This window comes from Zea mays, unplaced genomic scaffold (assembly GCF_902167145.1).
Source record: "Zea mays cultivar B73 unplaced genomic scaffold, Zm-B73-REFERENCE-NAM-5.0 scaffold_67, whole genome shotgun sequence".
Taxonomy (NCBI): Eukaryota; Viridiplantae; Streptophyta; class Magnoliopsida; order Poales; family Poaceae; genus Zea; species Zea mays.
Window position 1 is genome coordinate 91681 of NW_023367333.1, and position 7878 is coordinate 99558.

Below are 7878 nucleotides of genomic sequence, written 5' to 3' on the forward strand. Positions count from 1 at the left end.
AGTGATCCACCGCTTATTCGAGTTAGTACAGGAAAAAGAGCCAGATAAAATTACTATTTTCGTAAACATGGTTTTTCTATTTAGTCGGTTCGAGCACGCTCATTAAACTAAAGAGTTCATTTCCCTATTTCCTCATTCAATCACCAAAACGAAAGTAGTACTTTTCTTTTGGAAGAAAAAGTTTTGAAAGACACTTTCTTCTTTACAACGATAGCTCGCCTTACTGCTCTTAAATCCCTACTAGCCATCTCTTCCCTCCCTCGCCCAGGCAGGGCTGGTGACATCTAAGGAGGATGGAGCACCTTCCATTGAAGAATAGGCATGGAAGGAATGCCCTATTTATCTCTTTGATAGAAGAAGCAGCTTACTTTCCACACCTTGCCTACTTGACAACGCTTTTATATGGAGTGGCTTCAACCCATCACGCATGAAAGTGCCAAAGGATTTTCTTTACGACAACTCAGAGTCGAATTGGTCCTTTGCAAGTGGACGCCAGCCGTAGAGCCCTAGTTCTAGCCTACTATGTAGAGTAGAGTAGACTCTTACTTGAAAAAAGATAAGTTAAGAAATCAATTCTTATTCGCTTTTCACTTTCACTACTGGTCAAAGCTCGTCCTTAGAGACTACTGCCTTACTTTCAAGAACTCACTAGGGCTAGCTTATTAGGGATAGGTTATTCAGCTTGCTAGACAAGGTTAGTGCTTACCAGGCTATATTCTATCAATAAAATTGCTTAGGGATAAAAGAGATTGTCTTATCCTACTTAGGTATTAGGGTTTAGATGACCTCCTCATCCTCTTGAGTATGATGCAATTACATCGGCCCTCATGTATTATTGCATCAATACCCCATCATAGGCAAGTTTACACACTGGGACAACATAGGGTGGGCCCCACCAGAGAGTAGCCAACAGAACCAAGAACAAGATCTAGCAGATGGTGGGAGATTCTCGCTCGTGATGAAACTATCATCTCCTACGAGAATATGCACTACATCGGCATCAATCAACCTGGCTTCGCGTTCTATTCTTACGATAGGGGGGCTCAATCTCGTCAGTCTCCTGGATTCCAGTCATGTCTCTACCATCGGTTTCTCCCTTTTCTCCGGCTGGCGTAATAAGGAGGGAGTCAGAGACTACCAACTCGACAATGTTGGCTCGATCATGTTTATATTGGCAGGAGGAAGTACAGCATGCTTCTTAAGCTTATTTTCCAAGGCGCGGCTGAGAGTTATGCCGAACGGAGGTGAAAGTCCTGAGTGTCTTTGGTTTTCCGTCAGACAAGATATTCACTTCACTGTTCTTGCTTGTTCCCCCCAGGGCTATCTTCTTTCCTTTTGGATCTGCCTCTTTGACCTGTGATCCATGAGTCCCATCCCATTGTAGATAGCATCTTCAATACGAGTGGCTGCTTCAATCAAAGAGCGTGGTCATCGCTTGGAAATAGAAATAGTCATGGTATTGCCTACTCATGTTATTCATCATTATCCGAACTTGTTCCTTTTCTGGGGAGAGATCAATCACTTGGGCTGCTTTGGCCTTCCAACGGGCCAGGAAATTGGTCACAATCATAAAGACCCTGAACCGGAGGTGCTTGAGGTGCAGTAGAAGGAACAGACTTTGATTGATGAGAGATTTTGGATAAGAGTTCATAAAAGGCGCTAGCCTGTTTCATGGTCAGGAAGGGAAAGGAAAGAGCTGGGTTTCTAACAAAAAAGGAAACGTTTCCGTAGGAAAAATCTATCACATGGAAACTCGAGTAAATAGAAGTTTTTTTCAATCCTTGGTTGCAATGGTTCAATCGAGAGAAGAGCAAGTCAATTCATAAATTGGAACAACCACATCAGCTTCATTCTTTTCGCATAGGGGTAGTTTTGTCAACTCGCCTGAAGACCACTGAATCGTAACCAATACCCCTGGCCACACAATTCAAACCTACCAAACTCTAGTACTTACATCCCTAACCATTATCCACCTTCTCTCATTCTCTCTCTGCGAATGAGCTAATGCTTTTTTTTTCGATCCCTGCCACACCCGGCATCGTGTTACCATTTGATGACTTCTTAGGGGGACAGTTTAAGTAAGAGTAGGGATAGTTGAAAGAGTAGTTAGATTGAGTCCTGACTCCTGCGTATTTGTACGAGATACCTTAGAGCTTCAAAGTGACAAAGTCCGGTGTGAGGTTAATTGAACATATTGAAATATGGGTCCCCACACAAATAAAGTAAGAAACCAGATTTTCCTTAAGGAATTGGCTCTGAGGCCCGGCAACTCGAACTTTCCTAAGCAGGAAGGAAGGAAAGATAAAATCAAGATCTTTCTTTATTATTGCATCCCTCTATCCCTTACGATCTGATCTATGTTCCTGTACCAGTGTGGAATACATACTCTTTAGGCTGGTTTCTTTACCGATTCAGTGTCCCTGCTTGACTTGCTTGGATTGCGTACAAAGCTTTCCCCATATTTCTTATAGGGATGATGACCACTGACATTTGACATTGTCTTCATTCGTTACTGCTGGCCTGAATATTCCATAATTGGATGGATGCCCGAGCATATGCTCTTGTAGGTGCCGTAGCCCATTCTCTCCAAAGAAAGGAAGCAGGAAGCGATCCATACGTTTTGTCTGGTTGGAAGAAGAAAGAAGCAGCGAAATTACGGTGCCTAAAGAATGGGGGTTGAAGTGAGGACATGACAGAGTGTGCGGAAAGCAGGCTTGACCTAACTAAAGTTACGGCGGAGCACTGGGCTGTAGATTTTCAAGTGGGAATAGGAATAAGCGCCTCAGAGTGTTAATTTTCCGATGAGTAGGGAGACTTACTCACTCTTGAAAAAGCTTGAATCATCCGAGAATCCTAGTTTATTTTTTTTTATGGAACACCCGCTTGCTAACTGACTTTTGTCAAGCCCGTCTCCACGAGATCTATTTTCATCCGAGGGAGGGGCAACGTCCCAAAGCTGGACTTTCCCCGCTGGAAGCTCCCTATTCTGAGTGGTTGATAAGCCTGCTCATACGAGAAGAGCCCTAGTTTTTTCGGAACCACACAATTGAGAGTGGCCCGATGCACCGGAGCCGTGTGACCAGCCACGAACAATCGATGCGTCTGCCAAACTACTTCAAAAAGGAAAACACGAGCTAAACCAGTAAGTAGTTGCTTTGCTTTGGACTGTGATTTCGTAAGCGAATTGCTTTAACACTCCTCTTTCAATCAGCAGACCAAAAAATAAAACTCGTTATTCCACGCACGTTATTAGTAGTTAGTATTAGTAAAGGAAAGACAAAAAAATAGCAATCGAGTAGTTCAAACGAGTATAGATTTCTACAGGTAGACATCAGGTTAGGTTAGTAGAACAGATAGACAACGAACAAGTAAGGGGGCAATGCTTACTCCCACTTAAACTTCTCCAAACAATGCCGAGGGGTTGATACCTTCTACCCTTTCAATTCTATTACCAATAGACAGCCCTTACGTTTATTTTGCGCGGATTGGGGAAACACCTACCTTAAGCTACGCAATTTCACTCTTTAGGGTAGGGATTCTGGAGACGAAGCATAATCTAGAGACGAAGCAGACACCACAAAACCATCTTCAGGTTCGAACCCAACTACGGAAAGTAGAAATCTCCATTCCTACACTAATTCGGCTCTTTTCTTGTCTCCGGACCTGTGAAAAACCACACTCGTACCAACACCCACCGGAGAACGTTGCACCTCTTAAGATATTACCCAAAACCAGGCATATTCTCATATGCTTCACAACAACTAACGTTTATAACCAACAACAACTACTACCAACGAGAAACGTTACCTTACAACGTTTATAAACTAGGAATCAAAACACAATTCCATAATAATACAACTACCTACGGCAGCTTCGTTTTGCACACAGAGGAGGATGATCGTTATTTAAGATTATATGTGAATTGCTAATATTAAATAGGATTCCATTCTCTTAAAGTTCTCTTTGTCTTCGAGCTTTTATTCCTCAATCCACTTATTCGTTCCCTTCTTTCATATACCTCCCCACCAATAAATAGAGACAATGGGAATAACCGAACCACGTCTACAAAATGCCAGTACCATGCAGCTGCTTCAAAGCCAACGTGATGCTTCTTGGTCAGATGACCAAGATATTGGCGAATACCACATACGATCAAGAAAAGAGTACCTATAATCACATGAAAACCATGAAAGCCAGTTGCTAAGAAAAAGGTAGAACCATAAATACTATCCGAAATAGTGGAGGGTGCTTGGTAATATTCCATTCCTTGAAAGCCAGTGGATACTAGAGCCAGTAAAAACGGTTGCTACTAAAGCGTAAACTGCTCGTTTTTTCCTTCCCCGCGAGTATAGCATGATGAGCCCAAGTTACGGCAGCTCCGGATGAAGGGAGAATAGGGGTATTAAGAAGAGGGATTTCCCAAGGATCTAAAACCCCAATCCCTTTTGGGGGCCAAAATACCTCCGATCTCTACCGTAGGTGCCAAAGAAGAATGAGAAGAAGCCCAAAAAAAAGCAAAAAGGAACATAACCTCCGAGACTATGAAGAGAATAGAACCATATCGAGGTCCTAATTGTACAGCTTTTGTATGATGCCCTTCCAACGTGGATTCACGTAGAACATCCCGCCACCATACGAACATGGTATAAAGGAGAAATATTAGGCCCAAACTGAGAAGTGTTGCACCCCCTTGAAATGAGTGCATGTACATCACACCTCCTACGGTGGTTGCCAAAGCTCCGAGTGAACCCGAAATAGGCCATGGACTTGGATCTACCAAATGATAAGAATGCCTCTGAGATTCAATCATAAACCACTTTGCCCCGGTTGTATGTAAACCCCCCTTCACCCCCATCCCCTAAAGTGGTAAAGAAGGAGGCTCTTCTTTGTCTCATTAGGACAAACAAATAGGAAGGGATAGTTCTTTCATTGCATTGATAGAAGTGATACTATCAAAAGATCTCTCTATTATTTTAGAGAAGAGTCGGCGTTGGTTCTACCAACGAAACGAAGAAGTTTTGGATTGGTCTTTATCATGTCATGGGATAACCCCCCGAAAGAAGAGTGCAAAGACCAAGTTCCCATTTCCTCCGTTCATCCACGAGAATCGATATTCGTTCTTTCCACTTTGAATACGTCAATTCTCATCCGTTACTTGAGATTCGATACGTAAGATACGTCATTTCTCATCTGTAACTTCCATCCGATAAGGGCAATAAGCCAAGGCAAGCTCATATTTGCGTATCTAAAGGCTTGGTGTGGAGTTTTGGGGAGGTTTCGGGAGATGAAAAAGCCTACTTTTACAGCTAAGTGATTAGGACTTGACCGAAAAATATTGCTCTCAAAACATGCATTTATGAGGTAAACTAGAAAAACACTACTTTTGACCCAGTGATCCGCACTTTTTTCATTGGAAATCGAGTTTCCTTAGGGAAAAAGGACTTGCTAACTTTTGCAGCTATATGAAACGGACTTGCCTACTTTTGCACCGAAGAAACTCAAAAATAGTCTTTCTCAAAACAAAAGCAAGGTAGGATTTCTACGAAACAAGCCCGGATAGGTAACTAGGCGGATAGGAAGGATTTCTACGAGCTTCAGTTCATGAATTGAAATATGCATGCATCCCATTCATAAGGAGTAGCTGGCTATCCGTGTGCAACACTCATTTCTTTCTAGGAAGATAAGATCCCGCTCTAAGGCATTGGAGCTGCTGGAATATGATACGAAAATACAGATTGATGTTTCTGCTTCTCCTCTCTCGGGAATAGTTTACCGACCGGGCCACCTGTAAATTCTTTAGTTAAAACAGGCCTCGGAGTAGTCATCCTAGTATCGAAAATCATCTTTTTTTCTTTCCGCGTTGATTCTCCGATATACGATGGCAACATGTGTGAAGTCTAGTACCAGATCATATCGGGGATAGCTAGCTCATCAGCAGTTCATTTCTATGTATGGCGAGAAGTCCAACTGTCAAGCATGGCACGATTCCAGAATCATCGCTTGGCTGCTGCTTAGATGAGATGAAACCTGAGCTGACTTCTCTGTTGGCCAGGCCTGCTTCTTAAGTGAACTCATCCATTCCCTTGATTGATTAGTACAGAAGGAGGCGATATCGTGTCAATTCCCTAAAGAAAACCGTCTTTTTCCAATGATTTAGGGCCCATACCCCAATAATGATGACGAAGAGGTCCTTCCTGCTTCACTTCAAAAACAGGGCTTCCTGACCCGAGAAAAGAGTGCACATGGAAGTAGTTCCGCTCAATTCTCCAATACGACTTCGGGTGTGACCCCAACCCCCACCAAATGGTGATCCTCGAGACCAAAGGGCATTGAACGAGAGAGAAGGAAATCGTCCACAGAGAATCGGAGTATCCGGCTAGTGATAGTTAGAAAGAGTTGGCCAATACAGAATCTCATGCGCCTCTCATTGATGAACCCCTTTTTCCTTTATCCTCTACTGGTGGCTGATTGATTGAGCGCCGGTCTCACTCATTCTTTATGAGCGGAAGCCATGCACCTATCACCTATAACCGGAGAAGTACTATAGCGCACCTGGGGAAGTACTATACGGCACGGCACCTTCGGCGAGGACTCAACTCAACAGAGAATGATTTGACAAACATTGATCCGCCAGCTCAACTCTGAAAAAGAAAAGAGGAGAATCTCTCTAGCTTGTGGAATCACTTCCCTGGATGCTTAGATAGCTCGAGAAAGTGCGCCACTTCTCCCTGAGAATCTAATCTATGGTATAAAAACAGATAAATAGGCTCATTAAGTGAAGTGAGAACAGAACTCGATCTTTGCTAGGCGTGAGAAGAAGATATCGGTCTGTGGCCATCGGGAGCAGTGGTAAAGAAATCCTTTGAATGGATCAGTGAGTTCCGGCACGATTGCTGGAACGAACGGAATCTACGGGAACGAGATCTTTCTGTGGCACGATATCTTTCAGGAACTGCGCTAAGGACGAATGCTTGATTTGCAATCTTTCAAGACGATTTTCTTGTAGCAGATGTGGAATCCAGATTGCATAAACGGGTTCTACGTGAAGTCAGCCGTTCGTCATCATTTGAGGGTTCGGGTCGGGATCATGGCCATAAATCGCTACTTTTTCCACTAGAGCGAATAGCATTCTTCGAAACAGGCACGCACAGGACTTGAAGCAGAATCAGAGAGTGATCCCTTTCCAACAGACTGATCGAATTCCAGTGATACACTACGCCTGGCACTATTCGTCCACATTAGTAGTTAAGTTACTCATTTGTTACGAACAAAGAGACGCTAGAGATTCTATGAACTTCAGATCGATGCCATTCACTAATCTCAATCGTCTTTCTATGGATTTCTGGGCCGATGGGCGATAAACCTTCAAAGTCGCTGCTACGGGCTCTGTGGTGCGTCTCAGAGCCCTTCCCCGTGGGGGGTTCCCGTTCTGCTAATCTTGCTATCTTCCCCAGGTTTGCTCGTTTCGATTGGAACAAGAAGTCCGTATTGGTATTTCTTGGTATTGGTAGCAGATGTGAATGAATTGCAATTTCCGAGGAGTAGTAAGGACGAGTAGTAGCTGTGGATGCCAGTGTGGAAGATCATATTCTCACAAGTGAATACGGACTTCCGTTCCGGATTGGGAGATCTGCCCTGGCTAAAGACATCGAACTGTGGATCAGTCGTGAATCAAATCGAAATCAGAAATAGAGGAATAGAGTCATCCTCACCACAACAAAGCTATGGGTCGGCTTCAAGCCAATAAGTAGGAAACCATGCAGGTACGAGAAAAAACAAACCCATTACTTGATTCAGACACTTGAGGAAGGTGTCAACGGACGGCACAGCTCCTCAGAGGCAACCCATCAAATGGATCTTTAGCGGCCTCTAGTCTAG

The 7878-nt window shown here is 43.6% G+C and overlaps 1 pseudogene; it reads right to left on the reverse strand.

The window, feature by feature from the left end:
• Positions 1 to 3954: 3954 nt before the first annotated feature.
• On the reverse strand, positions 3955 to 5806 carry LOC118475810 (cytochrome c oxidase subunit 3-like; annotated as a pseudogene).
• Between the last annotated feature and the right edge of the window lie 2072 nt (positions 5807 to 7878).